Source organism: Rhinoderma darwinii, chromosome 1 (assembly GCF_050947455.1).
Source record: "Rhinoderma darwinii isolate aRhiDar2 chromosome 1, aRhiDar2.hap1, whole genome shotgun sequence".
NCBI classification, from domain to species: domain Eukaryota; kingdom Metazoa; phylum Chordata; class Amphibia; order Anura; family Rhinodermatidae; genus Rhinoderma; species Rhinoderma darwinii.
In genome coordinates, this window is record NC_134687.1 from 501,138,138 (window position 1) to 501,155,470 (window position 17,333).

A 17,333-nucleotide genomic window follows, 5' to 3' on the forward strand; every position below is an offset into this window, starting at 1 on the left:
GCCAAATAGCGCGCCTTCCCTTCTAAGCTCCGCTGTGTGCCTAAACCGCAGTTAATGACCACATATGGGGTATTTACATACTCTAGAGAAGTTGCTTTACAAATGTTGGGGTGCTTTTTCTTCTTTATTCCTGTAAATATTAAAAATATGGAAATCGATTTTTTTTAGCTAAAACTACATCTTATTGGAAACATTTTAAATTTTTTATTTTCACATCAAAATCTAATGAAATCTATGAAACACCTGTGGATTCAAAATGCTCACTACACCCATAGATGAATTCCTTGTGGGTGTAGTTTCCAAAATTAGGTCTATTTGGGAGTGTTTCCTTTGTTTTGGCATCACAAGACTTATCCAAACCGGACATGGTGCCTAAAATATAATCTAATAAAAAGAAGGCCCCAAAATCCACTAGGTGCTCCTTTGCTTCTGAGGCCTGTGTTTCAGTCCATTAGGACACTAGGGCCACATGTGGGATATTTCTAAAAACTGCAGAATCTGGGCAATAAATATTGTGTTGCGTTTCTCTTGTAAAACCTTCTGTGTTACAGAAAAAAATGAATTAAAAATGGATTTCTGCAAAAAAAAATGTATTTGTCAATTTCACCTCTACTTTGCTTTAATTCTTGTGAAACGCCTAAAGTATTAAGAAACTTTCTAAGTGCTGTTTTGAATACTTTGAGGGGTGTAGTTTTTAAAATGGGGTGATTTATGGGGTATTTCTAATATATAGGGCCCCCAAAACCACTTCAGAACTGAACTGGTCCATGAAAAAATAGGCTTTTGAATTTTTCATGAAAATGTGAGAAATGCTGCTAAAGTTCTAAGCCTTGTAACGCCCTAGAAAAATAAAAGGATGTTCAAAAACGATGCAAACATAAAGTAGACATGTGGAAAATGTTAACTAGTAACTATTTTGTGTGGTATTACTATCGGTCTTTCAAGCAGATACATTTAAATTTAGAAAAATGCTAATTTTCTCACAAATAAATATTGAATTTATCAACTAAATTTTTATGATAAAGATAAAGTCCAATATGTCACGAGAAAACAATCTCAGAATTGCTTGGATAGGTAAAACCATTCCAAAGTTATTACCACATAAAGTGACACGTCAGATTTGAAAAATAAGGCTCTGTCAGGAAGGTCAAAAGCGGCCACAGCGGGAAGGGGTTAAGAACTGACCTATATATCCCACCCCTTGACATGTGGCATTGTAATGACATAATCAATGTTATTCACTTCACCTGTCAGTGGTTTTAATGTTATGGCTAATCGGTATATGGACATGGGAAGACCAGTTCAATGGGAGATCAGTTAACCTATCAGTATGTTTTGGTGTATGACTAAAAACTGAATTACTGAGAGGATACCAATACAAAGTCTATGTAAATGTGGCTCTGGTCAGATTCGAACCCCGGATCCCAGTGCTAATCCCTGAACAACTTAGCCTCACTTGGTTTTAAACAATACATGCCAACTTTTTTAACACTGTATATGCTGCCCTGTATCTAGTTTACTTGGCTAAGGCAGTGGCTCATTGGTAACTACCTGATACCCAGCATCTGGAGCACATAGCTCATCAGCCTGTACAACAAATACTGAGGTAAAATGTTTCTACTGTACAGTGTACATGATTTTTGGGAAGGCCCTTTCACAATTGGCACTGCCCTGCTCATATTAAACTGAGCTGCATTTGTTCCCTGTCGAAAGAAGGGCCGTATTAGTCACACACTGAAGTGTTTACTTGAAAGTCAGAATATCTACTTAATATGTATAACACAGCAGACTAAAACAGTTGCCATTTGCAAACTATGTCTGAGAAAAACAGAAAAGATTAAACGATCAGATTTCCCTTTATTTCCTAACAAGCTGCACAACAGCTGCCCCTTCTGGATTGCAGCAACTGTTACTTACACGTACAACAAACTTTCTGTTTTCTGAAAGGTTTCCATAGGTCAACTGCATGTGCTATGGATTAAACCAGTAGCAAAGGGCTATTGTTTACCAGAGAACATTACTTGCTTTTAGAAATGACTGCGTGTCAAGCTGTGCGCCACAGTCATCAATATCTAGTAGTTATAATTATCAAACATATAGCTGTAGTAGCCCTTGGCTTATCATTTAACTTTTAAAGGGAACCTGTCACCAGCATTTTAGCTATAAAGCCAGCAATACCTGGTGAAAGTGGGTGAAAAATCATTGTCATCTAAGCTATAAATATGTTCTAAGTAAGCTCTGTAGCTTTAGTATTCCGTTTTTCAGTGGTCCCACGCCGTATGCAAATGAGCAGAAAAGAGTCAAATCTTCATCTGAAAAGAGTCAGGTTTTCATTCCTCCAGCATCTCAGAGTGAACTCCACCTCCTTCTTTTTGATTGACAACTCCTTAGCCAGTCAGGGCTGGACAGGTGGTGGCAGTGGGCGTGGTTAAGAAGCTGCATCCCAGAGGGAAAAATAATTACCATAAAAGGCGGGAAAAGTTTAAACGACGATATTTACAGACAGAGGAGGACGTCAGGAAAGAAGAGAACAGGAACGAACTCTGGACAGCTGCGGCCATTGAGGGGTCAGGCTAGTTTAACAGGTTAGATGTTGATGACAGGATCCCTTTAAACAGTATAATGCCGCCATAACTGCCCCCCACAGTCTACTGCCCCCCCCATAGCTGCCCCCACAGTATAATGCCCCTATAGCTGTCCCTACAGTATATTGCCACCCATAGCTACCACATACAGTATAATGCCCCCCAAAACTGCCCCATACACTATAATGCCCCACACAGTATAATGTCCCCATACTGTAAAATGCCTCCATAGCTGCCCCATACAGTATAATGCCCTCCATAGCTGCCACATACAGTGTAATGCCCCCATAGCTGCACCATACAGTATAATGCCCCATACAGTATAAAGCCCCCCATAGCTGTGCCCATACAGTATAATGCCCTCCATACAGTATAATGCCTACCATACAGTATAATGTCCCCTCCCATACCCAGTATAATGTCCCCATATGTATGTACCTAATAGAAAAAGAATAACATTTACTTACCTATCCCCATTCCCACGATGGGTGGAGGAGATAATTCTCCTCTGCACTGTGCTGTGAGTGACTCGGTGCAGATAGGTGCGATGACGTCACTACATCACTTCTGCCTGCGCCGAGCCATTCGCAGCACAGTGAATGCTGGAGCAAGACGCAGATTCAGTTGGAAGCGGGACCAGCGCAGTCAGCGCTGCAGGGCTATGGGGGCCCTGTGGGCCCACCAGGCTTAGGGGCCCGGTCGCAGTTGCGGCCGTTGCGACCCCTATAGCTACGCCACTGAACTCTGCCCATTATTATGGCATTACTAATATTAATTGCTCATATTAGATGAGCTGTCAACAATCTATGTGATGGGAATTGTCACTTAGGATGTGCATGGTGGATTGTGAAATTTCTCTAAAGTCCGTTACTAACAAGACTGTAAAACTACAGTAAAAGTATAACTTTCATTAATACGTTTTCATTTTATTAATGGGCCCATGATAGTCTGCCATGTTTTACAGCCCCAAATCTAAGCAATATACTCCTTATTATTTTGCATCTTTTTCACGATTTGTTGGATCATCTGGATTATTGTATTCCACAATAATAATATATTTTAGAAACATGGTACAGTAGTGTTACCCCGGTGTTGATATTTACAAGTAAAATTGTTGTTTTATTTATACAAGCACTTAGTGATAGGTTACTTCTGAAACTGTTATGACCCGAATATGGAAGCTTACACCTTTATTACTACTGTACATACTATGAAAGATTTCCTTTGTATATTAGGTTATAGTATTAACACGGTACTTGTCAGAGGACAAGCATCTATATGTTACAATTCAATGATGTCTCATATAGGAGAGGAATCATTTATTTTGTGCTTGAATAATCAATTTTGCAAATGAGAAACAATATTTTTATTGTTTATTTTTTGGTCACTTCCACAGGAACCATACTGATCATCACTATATGTAAATGGACAATTATATAGTAGTATAATACAGTATCAATAACTGTATTAGGAATAATGAATATTTTAGTCCTCCACAGACTAACAGGGGCAGAGATCCACAGCGCCACAGTCCCATAAATCCAGAGGTTCACAGGTCCACAGCTTCATAACAGGTAGATAGGTCCAAAGTTCCATAGTCCCAAATGTCTGTGTCCACATCTATACAATTATACAGGTAAATATTCCACAGTGCCACAGTTCTGCATATTATCACAGGCCATAACTGCACAGTTCCATAAGTATATAGCTCCACAATCCTATAGGTTCAAAGGTTTACAGCTCCATAACACCACAAGTGCATTCCACAATCTCATATGTCCACAGTCCTATGATAAATCTCCCCTACCTGCTTTTTTGGAATGACACTATCCTGTATTCAGTAAGGGTATGCTCACACGGCTTATTTTCTGCAATTTTTTGGGCCGTAAACGGCCAAAAAAATCGGAGGCAGAACACCTCCATACATCTGTCCATTGATTTCAATGGGAAAACGGTGTTCTGTTCCGAAAAACGGCCACGTAAAAAACCGGCCACGAAAATAAGTGCATGTCACTTCTTGAGCCGTTTTTGGAGCCATTTTTCATTGACTCTATAGAAAAACAGCTCCAAAAACTGACGTGAAAAACGCGAGTTGCTTAAAAAAAGGCTGAAAATCAGGAGCTGTTTTCCCTTGAAGCGTGTGAACATACCCTAAGGTGCAGAGACAATGTTTTTATCTTTTTTTCATTTTGAAGGAATTGAAAGCTTTAGAGGCATTGGAGAGGCAGCAGCTTTTTCCCCTTCCTTAGGCAATACACCAAGATTGTCCCCTAATGTGACCGTCATTAAGGTCCTTTTACACCAGCCAACATGGTCCGTGAAAACGAGAGCCGATCAACAAGACAGCTTGGTTATGTATGAGGACAAGCGATCGTTACTACGATCACTCGTCCCCATATATTTCCATCATGTCGGCAGCACATCTCCCTGTTAATACAGGGAGATCTGGTGCCGACAAAGGTAATAATTATTGCTACATAAGCCATACAATCAGAAGATAAATGATCGTTTGATAGTTTAAAACAATTTCAATTTTCAAATAATATTGTACTACAATGCCTAAATAATACTCCCATACAGTATGCACATAATACCTCCATAGAATGCCAAAAAATACTGGAACTGACAGAGCAATGGGATGTTTTTCCAGTCCTTGGGGCCCTCTTGAAAATGGGGGGCCTGGACAATTGCCCAGTTTGATATCCCCCAAAAACGGTCCCTGAATGTTATCAAGGAGCAGAAAGAAACAAACAATATGGCTGCTATTGCAGCTTCTACAGGTTTTGTTCGCCTAGTTTTACCAGAAGAGCAAAGTATAGGAATGACAGCCCTTTTGTTTTTAAGATAAAATATGTTTGAACCTGCACAATTCTCTGAATTTATCAACACTTCATCGATACTGCTTTTAAATATGGAGAAGTTTTCCAGGACTTTTTCTAAATAAAAAGTAACGTGAACAATTTTACAAGAGATTAAAGAAGACACCAGAATATAATTATACAGATAATTAAAATCCACTGCAGCAATAATTCTACTCAGCGGTCTATTGAACATTACCCTCCCATGGAGATCTCCTAGGAATCATTTGCATCATGACATGAATAGAGGAGGAACTGTCTCCTTCCACACAGTTTGGCACGACTCGGTAACAAGCAGTTTATAAGAAATTACTAAAAAAAGGAAGGTTTTTCTTGCAAAAAGTTTACTCCAGTCCTGCTAAAATTGTTACTTTGCTGACACAATTAGCTGGGTATTGCGTTATACTATGACTATGATGAAATCAAGCTTTGCCTATATGCAAACTCTTCCGTTCCATCTGTAAAGTATCAGTGTTTTTGCCTGGTACTTAATGTCATTCACATAAGTGAATACCAGAACCTGGTGGAATGCATGGGAATTATAAGCATAAAGAATGGTGGAAAAGTAGACAAGCTTACAGATGACATAAATACAGCTAACCCCAAAAAAATGAAAAAGCGATAAACATAGAAAATAAGTAGTCAAAAACTCAGTTGCTTGTGTTCATATGGCTAGCCATATGTTTATAATCCATATACACAGGGTGAGAAGTCAGGTATTTGTCTTAACTTTCAGTTTATAGTTGAAGTTTTATTCAATATACTTAATTTTAATACGATAAAAGGAAAGAGTAACATATCAGAGTAAACCCATTTCACAATAGTAACAGTCTTAATCTAACATTAAGAAGATTGTCTCATTATGATAACCCCTGTCCATATGCCCTATTAGGGCATTTAGAAGTCATAGAGGGTGGGCCTCTCGCTTGTAGAAAGCCACTAAGTAAGAACGACTCCCGCACTAGACTTGGCCTGTTTTTGTATTACATGGTTCGCCATTCTTTTCAACTACATTTACCGTGAAGCTGCTGAAATGTATGGCCATATGCGTCTTTTCCTGGCAATAACAGCTTATCACTGAAATGGCAATCAGCTGCCAAGCTGCTATAACATAAACAAAAGGATGTCTTTGTGTGACGAACCCTTTAAGCATACCTCTCCACCGTCCCGGATCCGGCGGGACTGTCCCGGTTTCTCACCGCTGTCCCGCCGTCCCGGGCGGTCTGCAAAATGTCCCTCTGGGCGCTGCATCAAAACAGCTGATCGCTGGTGACTGCAGCAGCGATCATAAGAAGGCAGGAGTCTTGCGGCGGTGTTCTCACTGGGATCGATGCCAGCATGGGAGTGGACCAGTACAGTCACCTGACCTGTCACCTGACCTGTTCCTTGACCTCACCAGTCAGGTGACTGGACTGGTCCACTCACGGGCCGGCATCGACACCAGTGAGAACGCCGCTGCGAGACTCCTGCCTTCTTCTGACGGTGAGTGACGTCAAAGCAGAGCGGAGAGTGGCAGCAGTAGGGCTGGCTACCTCTACCACTCTCCGCTCTGGCGGCAATGTGGCACAAAGTATAAGGGGGTTGTGTTGCGCTACCTACAGGGGGACTGTGTGTGGAGCTATCTACTGGGGGCTGTGTGTGGAGCTATCTACAGGGGGGCTGTGTGTGGAGCTATCTACAGGGGGGCTGTGTATGGAGATATCTACAGGGGGCAGTGTGTGGAGCTATCTACAGGGGGGCTGTGTGTGGAGCCATGTACAGGGGGGCCGGTGTCTGGCGCAGTGTACAGGGGGGGCTGTGTGTGGCACAAAGTATAAGCGGGTTGTATTGCACTACCTACAGGGGGACTGTGTGTGGAGCTATCTACTGGGGGCTGTGTGTGTAGCTATCTACAGGGGGGCTGTGTGTGGAGCTATCTACAGGGGGGCTGTGTGTGGAGCTATCTACAGGGGGGGCTGTGTGTGGAGATATGTACAGGGGAGCTGTGTGTGGCGCTATCTACAGGGGGGCTGTGTCTAGCGCTATGTACAGGGGGGCTGTGTGTGGAGCTATCTACGGGGGCTATGTGTGGATCTATCTACAGGAGGGCTGTGTGTGGAGCTATCTACAGGGTGCTGTGTGTGGAGCTATCTACAAGGGGGCTGTGTGTGGAGCTATGTACAGGGGGGCTGTATCTGGCGCTATGTACAGGGGGGCTGTATCTGGCGCTATGTATAGGGGGCTGTGTGTGGTGCTATGTACAGGGGGGGCTGTATTTGGCACTATGTACAGGGGGCTGTATCTGGAGCTATCTACAGGGGGGCTGTGTCTGACGCTATCTACAGGGGGATGTGTGGTGTGGAGCGATCTACAAGGGGGCTCTGGTGGATGATTTTTCCATTGACCGGTAGCAGAGTTACATAACTGGAAAAAAAATCCCCATCATGTAACTCTGCTACCTGTCAATTGAAAAGTCATCAACCACAGGGTCTACCTTTTGACTTTCATTGTTCTCAGCCTTTTGGTTTGTCCTGCAGCTCCTGCCGTGACGAGCAAATGTTATACCCAAGTTAGGAAAAGTAACATAAAGACGACATAACCTGATCCATAATATCTGTGATATCCAGACAGTCTAGAGATCCGCAGTGAGAATGTGCGCTTGTTAGAAGGATCTGGCCATGATTTGATGTGTTTATGCGGGTTATTGGTCGTGGTTAGGGGTGTGGCTTAAATGTCCCTCTTTTCCGAATTCAAAAGTTGGGAGGTATGCCTTTAAGTGTCTTACAAATATTTGGGTAGTTCTTGACTTTTGACGTACTCTATGAATAACATATGCTTAGCTCAGGAAACATACCCACCAGTGATAAATTTGTCCTTTCACCCAATCTAATAGCCCAAAAAAAAATTCCCACGACAATACAGACATTGTTGACCAAACAGCACTGTGGCTTATACTGTACAGCACACCGGAAAGAAATCTCATGCCATGAAATTAGCATCTCAGTAAACTCCACTTTGAATATGAGCCTATGCCAATTGGCACAAATTGGCAATTTTTCGTGTTATCATTTACATGCCCTAAGTTCTAGTGCTACGTAAGACAGAGAAAATACTCTGGACACCTACAGATATGTACTATATATTAATATAAGTAATTACGATATATTATTTACAGAAATACATTGGGTTTATCATACCTTGGTGTGGAATAAAAAATTGTTTTTGTATGTCAGAGCATTTATATAAATGATCAGAATATAAAAGAAGCAGAGGGCCAATAAAAGGAACAATAGATTACATTGGTCGTGCATCTGCACTGACCTATAAACTACAATACTATATAATGCCTTCTGAAAGAATCAGGCCTAGTTCAACTACAGACTGTATGTGCACTATAACCAGTCAGCCATTACTGATGTTTCTTTTGTTCGATTGTCACTTAAATTATATTACACATCTTTTGTTAGCTGATCAAGACTTGGCTGCATTGAGTGCTTTTAGGAATCAATGAGTGTTCGACATTTTCTTTGCAAGATCGTACAGTAACATCTTACCATTATTACTGGAAACATATATACATACTTAATGTTCACTGGAATTTTCACATCTCTTCCATCACTGAAAATCACAGAGCAAATGTGAAATGTGTGGGGGCAATAAAGTAAAAAAAAAAAGTTACAAATAATCAAGAAATATTCACAATGTCCATTTATAAGGCCTCATGTACATGTTGTTACTATGGATCTATGTTATACTGGTTTATAATACGGCATCTATGTAAATCTATGGCCCCATACTGTAACTCTGTACATGTTTGCATTTTTAGAGGAATTCCAACATTTTCTAACGATTGTACATACGGATACAAATTTTTCAGAAATTTTAAAACTGTTGACAACATGGACCAGCAAATTTTGTTGCAAGTGTTCTCATGTGTAATATTTTCCTCAAACACTATAAGACCATTTTAAGCCTAAAATTTGTACAACTGACACAAGTATTGGAGTTAGTAGATGAAAGGGATCTGTTCAGAGCCATGACTTGTTTAGAATATACCAAATATGAAATAAAAATGACTATTTCGGCTCCAGGCCCCCTTCCAGGCTCCTACACAGGATCAGTAATAGCAATACACAGACAGTGGCAATTTTTTATTTTGCTTTTTTGCTATAGGGTTCATTATCTTTTTCACAGATGAAGCCATGTCACTGGTATGAGTCTCTTTGTAGGCTTATGTTTTGAGCTGAAATCCTTCTTTTTTAAATAGTGCCTCATGCTTACAAAAAGTCAAGATGAGAATCACTATTGTTCTTACACTTTTCTCATCAGCAGCAGTGAGATTTTATATTATTTAGCAGTCTTCATGTTTAGTAGAAAAGCTGATTTAACAGGTATCTTGTTCAAAGTGACCTCTGACAAAGCAAATTTAAGCTCCCTCAAATCGTGTCCATGCACGGCTGCTTTTAAATGTCATGCTCTCATAGGTTTAAATGTAGAAAGCAGTGTGTACAAAATCTCCTTAGAAATCAAGACTAATTTATTGGTAAAGTGATCCGGATGGAGGAAGCGTGATAGACTTTCCAATTATGAAATTCCATTTCTTTTTGAAAAATGAAATTCTTCTACAATTACGGGCTAAGTAAATCATGTAACCTCAACTACCATTTTCCCCATGTGAATTGCCAACATCTTAAAGGGATTTCTAGAAAAACTTTTCCATTGGAAAGTGTTTTTAAAGTTTAGGTTTCTCTCTGGAGAACCGATTTCTCATCTACCTGGACCCATGTGAGTGTGACGTGGTGGGAATAGGGATATTGGGGCTAACTTTTAGTTTTGAGTGGAATTGCCACGATGCAATTACACTTCCCGAAATGGACAGTAATAAGTTGCATCTGCTAAGCTGCAACATATAGAAATCCTGTATAAATATAATTGTCCTATGTTCTACAATTTCATCTTTTAAACAACATAAATCCTAATACAATAATTAATAGACACTGATCAGTAATCCTTTATTGTGCTCTTCGCTATGTCAACAAATGGCCAAATGGTTCAAGTAAGCAAAAGAGATCGGATTGATGAATACGACAGGTTTCCATGTCTAAGCTTATAATATTTATTTATTCTTTCCATTATATGAATGATAAATTATCACTGTTCTGTGATGGGGTTCTCTGATGTCGGTGGTTCTTATTTCAGATTCGCATCAATTTATCTGCGGGTACATTAGATAAGATCATTGTGTATATCAAATCATGTTTTATATTGAAAAAATAATTTACATGATAAATGATCAGAAACACCATAAATGCTTATGGTGTGCTCAGTTTATTTCCTCAGAGGCTGTATAAAATGTGCTCATTTGATTTTGCATGATTTGGAATTGATTTGCAGTCTATCCAACTATTCATTATAATATGTGAATATAAACCAGGATTTTACCATTGTATTTTAGAACATGCTTACTATAAATAATCATGCACATGGCAATATTACAGTTCTGTTTTGTACAGCAATAGGGCTCCAATAGAAATCCATGAGACCCCTATTGTACCTTCCTATGCCTCCATTTTCATACAGAGGCATACCGGTTTTTTTCTGTCTGATTTGGTACGAATCCAACAGATGAAAAATTGTAGCATGCACCAACAGATGCCGCTTCTACGGATGTATTCTCCCTGAGAAGATTTGCTTTTAGGGGTGAATATCTCTGTAAACACAGGACCCATTGTTGTCTGTACAACAGCACTTGGAGGCTATGCGGCTCTGTACTACGAAACTGTACGGCATCCGTACACTGCCGAACAGGCTCCATGCCCATATTCACCCATGTGGATTAGGCCTAAGGGACTTGTTTAGGATAGATGTAAATTGAGTACACATTTCTGTATCTCCTAATTATCAGTGTACAAAGATCATCTCAAAAAAACAAAATGGGACTACCTGCTGCTGTTTAGTGCCCTCATACTTTGCAATGCTCAAACAGGAGGGCCCGAACTATTTGGCCCTTTACCCCCTTCCAATTCCTTATAGGATACAGTAGAGGAAACAAAAAAGAAGGCCAGCGCTCTTTAAGGTAGTAGTCCCATATATTTGGGGGGATTTTTAAAGATCTGATGGTAAATTTTTGTACTAGTTAAAATCAGCTTTTACACTTAGCAAGACAAATATCTATATGGAAATCTGACTAATGGTAAAGGCACATTGGTTAAAATGAACTATCCTGTAATGATGGGGGTAAGGAAACAGACAAGTGAGCCCTAATCTACCCGCCACTCAGTCCCTGCCTACTTGCAACGACCCGCCCTAGGCGACGGGGTACAACTGGGCGACGGTCCCTACGCTCAATAAGTGCACGACAGACAAACAGACAAGGGTACACAGAAGCAAGGGAAAAGGGGCAGTTGCCCACGGCAACACCATGAGCAACAAGAGTGGTGAACGAGCCGAGTCAAACCAGGAGTGTACGAGGTACCAAACGCAGAGCAGGAGAGTAGTGAACAAGCCGAGTCAAACCAGGAGTGTACGAGGTACCAAACGCAGAGCAGTAGAGTAGTCAGTAAGCCAGGGTCAATATGAAGCAGGGTCAAATAGTTCAAGAAGCTGCAGCAGGGCCAGGAAACCAAACGAGAAGAATCACAAGCAAGGAGGAACAGGAAAGGCAGGTATAAATAGACAGAGGGCGGGAGCTAGCTCCGTCTGGCCAGGCTGTGATAGGCTCTCCCACTCCTAAGCCTGCCATCCTGAGTGGTGGAAGATGGAGTCAGTCTCACAGACATAGAAGCAGGTGCAGACTGATTACCTATGGGCGTAGATACAGAAGCTGTGCCTGGCAGATCCTTAACATATCCACTCGATTATAGGCACAAATGTTCCTTTTTATTCATGATCGTATGTATACTATAACTGAATGCTATCTTCGACCATTCTTCTTGGAAAAATCAATAACTATTTTGGGACCAATATTGAAAAAAATGCCACAAGGAATGCCAGCTAATCTCAACATCTACATGACAAGTGGGCAATCAGAACACAATGTCCCTGTGGTGGCTTCATGTTTAGTTGATAAAGTCATCCAGAGTCTCAAACATCATCTTACTTGACAACCTGGAAATGAATACCATCAGCAGAAAACTTTCCCTCATTATGGCAATTCCATGAACTAGCCACGTGAACGCCCTTTAAAGACGTTTAGACAACTTAACTAAGGATTGGACATGGGAGGCTCCAGTATTGCTTTTTTCCCTTTATTATGCTTATTTCTTACATAACTTTATGCAAATGTCTCATTTCCTTATTAATGTTTGGTCTAAACATACTTCGTAAAATATTGTACTCTAAAACTAGTGCTCTAAAATTTCCTGGTAGACGGCTGTGCTGACTCTGGACTTGATATAACACAGTGGACCAACACCAGCAGATGATATGACTCCCCAAACCATCACTGACTGGAAAATTCACACTGGACCGCAAGCAACTTGGATTGATGCCTCTCCACTCTTCCTCCAGACTCTGGGACCTTGATTTCCAAATGAAATGCAAAATTTACTGTCATGTGAAAACAGGACTTTGGACCACTGAGCAACAGTGTTGGTCCACTGTGTTATATCAAGTCCAGAGTCAGTGCAGCATTCTACCAGGAAATTTTAGAGCACTTCATGCTTCCCTCTGCTGACACACTTTATGGAGATGCTGATTTCATTCTCCAGCAAGACTTGGCATCTGCCCACACTGCCAAAACTACCAATACCTGGTCAGGGGCGTAGCTAAAGGCTCATGGGCCCGGGTGCAAGAATTCAGCTTGGGCCCCCCTACCCCCCCACAACACCACCAACATCAGACCCCTGCGCGCGCCTATGCCCAGACACCTTGCCCAACAGCCCCCATAGTACAATGCCCCCACACAGTATAATGCTCCCATAGCTGCCCCCACACAGTATAATGCCCCATAACGTATAATGCCCCCCATAACAGCCCCATACCGTATAATGCTCCCCATATCAGCCCCCACAGTATAATGCCCCACATAGCTGCCCCCATACATTATAGTGCCCCCCATATCAGCCCCCATACAGTATAATGCCGCCATATCAGCTCCCCATACAGTACAATGCCCTCCATATGAGCTCCCCATACAGTATAATGCCCCTCCATATCAGCTCCCCATACAGTATAATGCCTCCCATATCAGCTCCCCATACAGTATAATGCCCCCCAGACAGTGTAATGCCCCCTTATCAGCTCCTCATACAGTAAAATGCCCTCCATATGAGCTCCTCATACAGTATAATGCCCGCCATATCAGCCCCCAATACAGTATAATTCCCCCATATCAGCCCCCATGCGGTATAATGCCACCCCATCTTATCAGCCGAATGCCATATCAGCCCCCCCATGCAGTATAATCCCCCCCCCCCCCCGCAATATCACCCCCCCCATACAGTATAATGGGTCCATATGTGCATAATAGAAAAATAGCATAATTACTTACCTATCCCCGTTCCTTCGCCTCCTCCGGTGTGTGCTATGAGTAACTCGGTGCAGATAGGTGCGATGATTTCGCTACATCCGGCCTGCCTGCGTCGAGCCGCTCAGGGCACAGTGAATGCTGGATCAAGGAGACGTCAGCTCCTTGCTTCAGAATTGAATGGAACCGGGACCTTGGTGAGTGACTCGCGACCACCCGGAGGTCTTCACACAAATCCCCAGGGGGACGCGACCCACAGTGTGTTGTATTGTTCAGTTTGCGGTGGAAAGAGGAGGGGGGCTGTAATTTAACGGGCCCCCAGTCTCCACCGCAAACAGCACAATACAACACAATACATTACAAGCCAACACAATACATTACATTACTGTAAAGGATCTGCCAGGCACAGCTTCTGTATCCACGCCCATAGGTAATCAGTCTGCACCTGCTTCTATGTCTGGGAGACTGACTCCATCTTCCACTACTCAGGATGGCAGGCTTAGGAGTGTCGAGAGCCTATCATAGCCTGGTCAGATGGAGCTAGCTCCCGCCCTCTGTCTATGTATGCCTGCCTTTCCTGTTCCTCCTTGCTTGTGATTCTTCTCATTTGGTTTCCTGGCCCTGCTGCAGCTTCTTGATATATTTGACCCTGCTTCATATTGACCCTGGCTTACTGACTACTCTCCTGCTCTGCGTTTGGTACCTCGTACACTCCTGGTTTGACTCGGCTCGTTCACCACTCTTGTTGCTCTTGGTGTTGCCGTGGGCAACTGCCCCTTTTCCCTTGCTTCTGTGTACCCTGTCTGTTTGTCTGTCGTGCACATATTGAGCGTAGGGACTGTCGCCCAGTTGTACCCCGTCACCTAATGCGGGTCGTTGCAAGTAGGCAGGGACTGAGTGGCGGGTAGATTAGGGCTCACTTGTCTGTTTCCTTACCCCCGTCATTACATAATCACAAGCCCTATACCTAGTCTACCCTGGTCCCTCACACTACTATGGACCCCCTTGAGACCCTGGCTCAGCAAATGCAGGGTCTCTCCTTACAGGTCCAGGCTCAGAGGGTGAACCAGCCTGATGCTACCATGGTAGTGCCCCTCACCTCACCTCTTGAACCCCACCTCAAGTTGCCTGACCGATTCTCAGGGAAACGGAAGACTTTTCTCTCCTTTCGGGAGAGTTGTAAGCTCTATTTTCGCTTAAAGCCCCAGTCCTCAGGTTCTGAGAGCCAGCGGGTAGGTATAATTATGTCCCGGCTCCAGGAAGGGCCCCAAGAATGGGCCTTCTCCTTGGCTCCTGACGCCCCTGAACTTTCCTGCTCTCGGGCTCATTTATGACGAGACTGACAGGACTGCCTTTGCCGAGAGTCAGCTGGTGACCTTACGTCAGGGTAAGAGACCTGTTGAGGAGTATTGCTCTGACTTTAGGAAGTGGTGCGTAGCTTCTCAGTGGAATGACCCTGCCTTAAGGTGCCAGTTTAGGTTGGGTCTGTCGAACGCCCTGAAAGACCTGCTAGTTAGCTATCCCTCTTCTGACTCCCTAGACCAGGTTATGGCTTTAGCGTTACGACTTGACCGACATCTCAGGGAACGACAACGTGAACGTTTTTGTGTTTTCTCCTCTGACTCTCCCATGATGCCTCCCGAGGTTCCGTTGCTTCGTTCTTCCACGGAAGACTCGGAGGTACCTATGCAACTCGGAGCCTCCGTGACCCCCCAACAACGTAGAGAGTTCCGCAGGAAGAATGGTCTCTGCTTCTATTGTGGGGATGACAAGCATCAAGTGAACACCTGTCCTAGGCGTAAGAATAAGCAGCCGGAAAACTTCCGCGCCTAAGTGATCATCGGGGAGGTCACTTGGGCGCACAGGTATTTCCCGTAAATATGAAACGTAATAAAATCTTGCTTCCCTTTCAGGTCTCTTTTGGTGGTAGGTCTGCTACCGGCAGTGGCTTAGTGGATTCAGGGTCTTCTGCTAATATCATGTCTGTGGAATTTGCTATGTCTCTAGCTATGCCTTTGATTGATTTGCCTAAACCTGTCCCGGTAGTGGGTATCGACTCCACTCCTCTTGCTAATGGTTATTTTACACAGCATACCCCTGTTTTTGAACTCCTTGTTGGCTCCATGCATTTGGAGCAGTGCTCTGTACTGTTGATGCAGGGATTATCGTCCGATTTGGTTTTAGGCCTTCCCTGGTTGCAGTTGCATAATCCCACGTTTGACTGGAATACTGGGGAATTTACCAAATGGGGTAATGAATGCTTGACGTCATGTTTTTCTGTTAATTCTATTTCTCCCCCTGAGGAGGTGAACACGCTCCCTGAGTTTGTTCAGGACTTCGCTGATGTTTTCGCTAAAGAGGCCTCCGAAGTGTTACCTCCTCATAGAGAATACGATTGCGCTATCGATTTGGTACCAGGAGCTAAGCTCCCTAACGGTAGGATATTTAATCTCTCTTGTCCCCAGCGTGAAGCCATGAGAGAGTATATCTAGGAATGCCTGGCCAAGGGTTACATTCGCCCCTCTACTTCTCCGGTAGGTGCTGGCTTCTTCTTCGTAGGGAAGAAGGATGGTGGTCTTAGGCCATGCATTGACTACCGTAACTTGAATAAGGTCACTGTAAGGAACCAGTATCCCCTTCCTTTGATTCCTGATCTCTTTAATCAGGTTCAGGGGGCCCAATGGTTCTCTAAGTTTGATCTACGGGGGGCGTATAACCTTATCCGCATCAAAGAGGGGGATGAGTGGAAGACTGCGTTTAACACGCCCGAAGGTCATTTCGAATACCTCGTCATGCCCTTTGGGTTGTGTAATGCTCCCGCGGTCTTCCAGAATTTCATAAATGAGATTTTAAGAGATTACCTGGGGGTATTTCTTGTAGTGTACCTTGATGACATACTTGTGTTTTCCAAGGACTGGTCCTCCCACATTGAGCATGTCAGGAAGGTGCTCCAGGTCCTTCGGGAAAACAAACTGTTTGCAAAGACCGAAAAATGTGTGTTTGGGGTGCAGGAGATACCATTTTTGGGTCAAATCCTCACTCCTCATGATTTCCGCATGGACCCCGCCAAGGTCCAGGCTGTGGCGGAATGGGTCCAACCTGCCTCCCTGAAGGCATTACAGTGCTTCTTGGGGTTCGCTAATTATTACAGGAGATTTATTGCTAACTTCTCGGTCATCGCTAGGCCTCTTACGGATCTCACTCGCAAGGGTGCTGATCTCCTCCGCTGGCCTCCTGAGGCTGTCCAGGCTTTTGAGGTCCTTAAGAAGTGCTTTATCTCGGCCCCGGTGTTGGTTCAGCCCAACCAAATGGAGCCATTTATCGTGGAGGTTGACGCGTCCAAGGTGGGAGTGGGGGCTGTCTTGTCCCAGAGTACCAGGTCCCTCACCCATCTCCGTCCCTGTGCCTACTTCTCCAGGAAGTTTTCGCCCACTGAGAGTAACT

The 17,333-nt window shown here is 43.2% G+C and overlaps 2 protein-coding genes across 3 annotated transcripts in view; one reads left to right on the forward strand and one right to left on the reverse strand.

Moving 5' to 3' along the window:
• Positions 1-17,333, reverse strand: part of MEGF10 (multiple EGF like domains 10) — a 133,520-nt gene that overhangs the window by 107,767 nt on the left and 8,420 nt on the right. The window lies entirely within an intron of this gene.
• C1H5orf63 (chromosome 1 C5orf63 homolog) overlaps positions 2,495-17,333 on the forward strand; it is a 233,268-nt gene continuing 218,429 nt past the window's right edge. The window contains exon 1 of the mRNA XM_075835947.1: positions 2,495-2,585. The gene's annotated coding sequence lies outside the window, so the exon portion shown is untranslated. The remainder of the gene's footprint in view (positions 2,586-17,333) is intronic.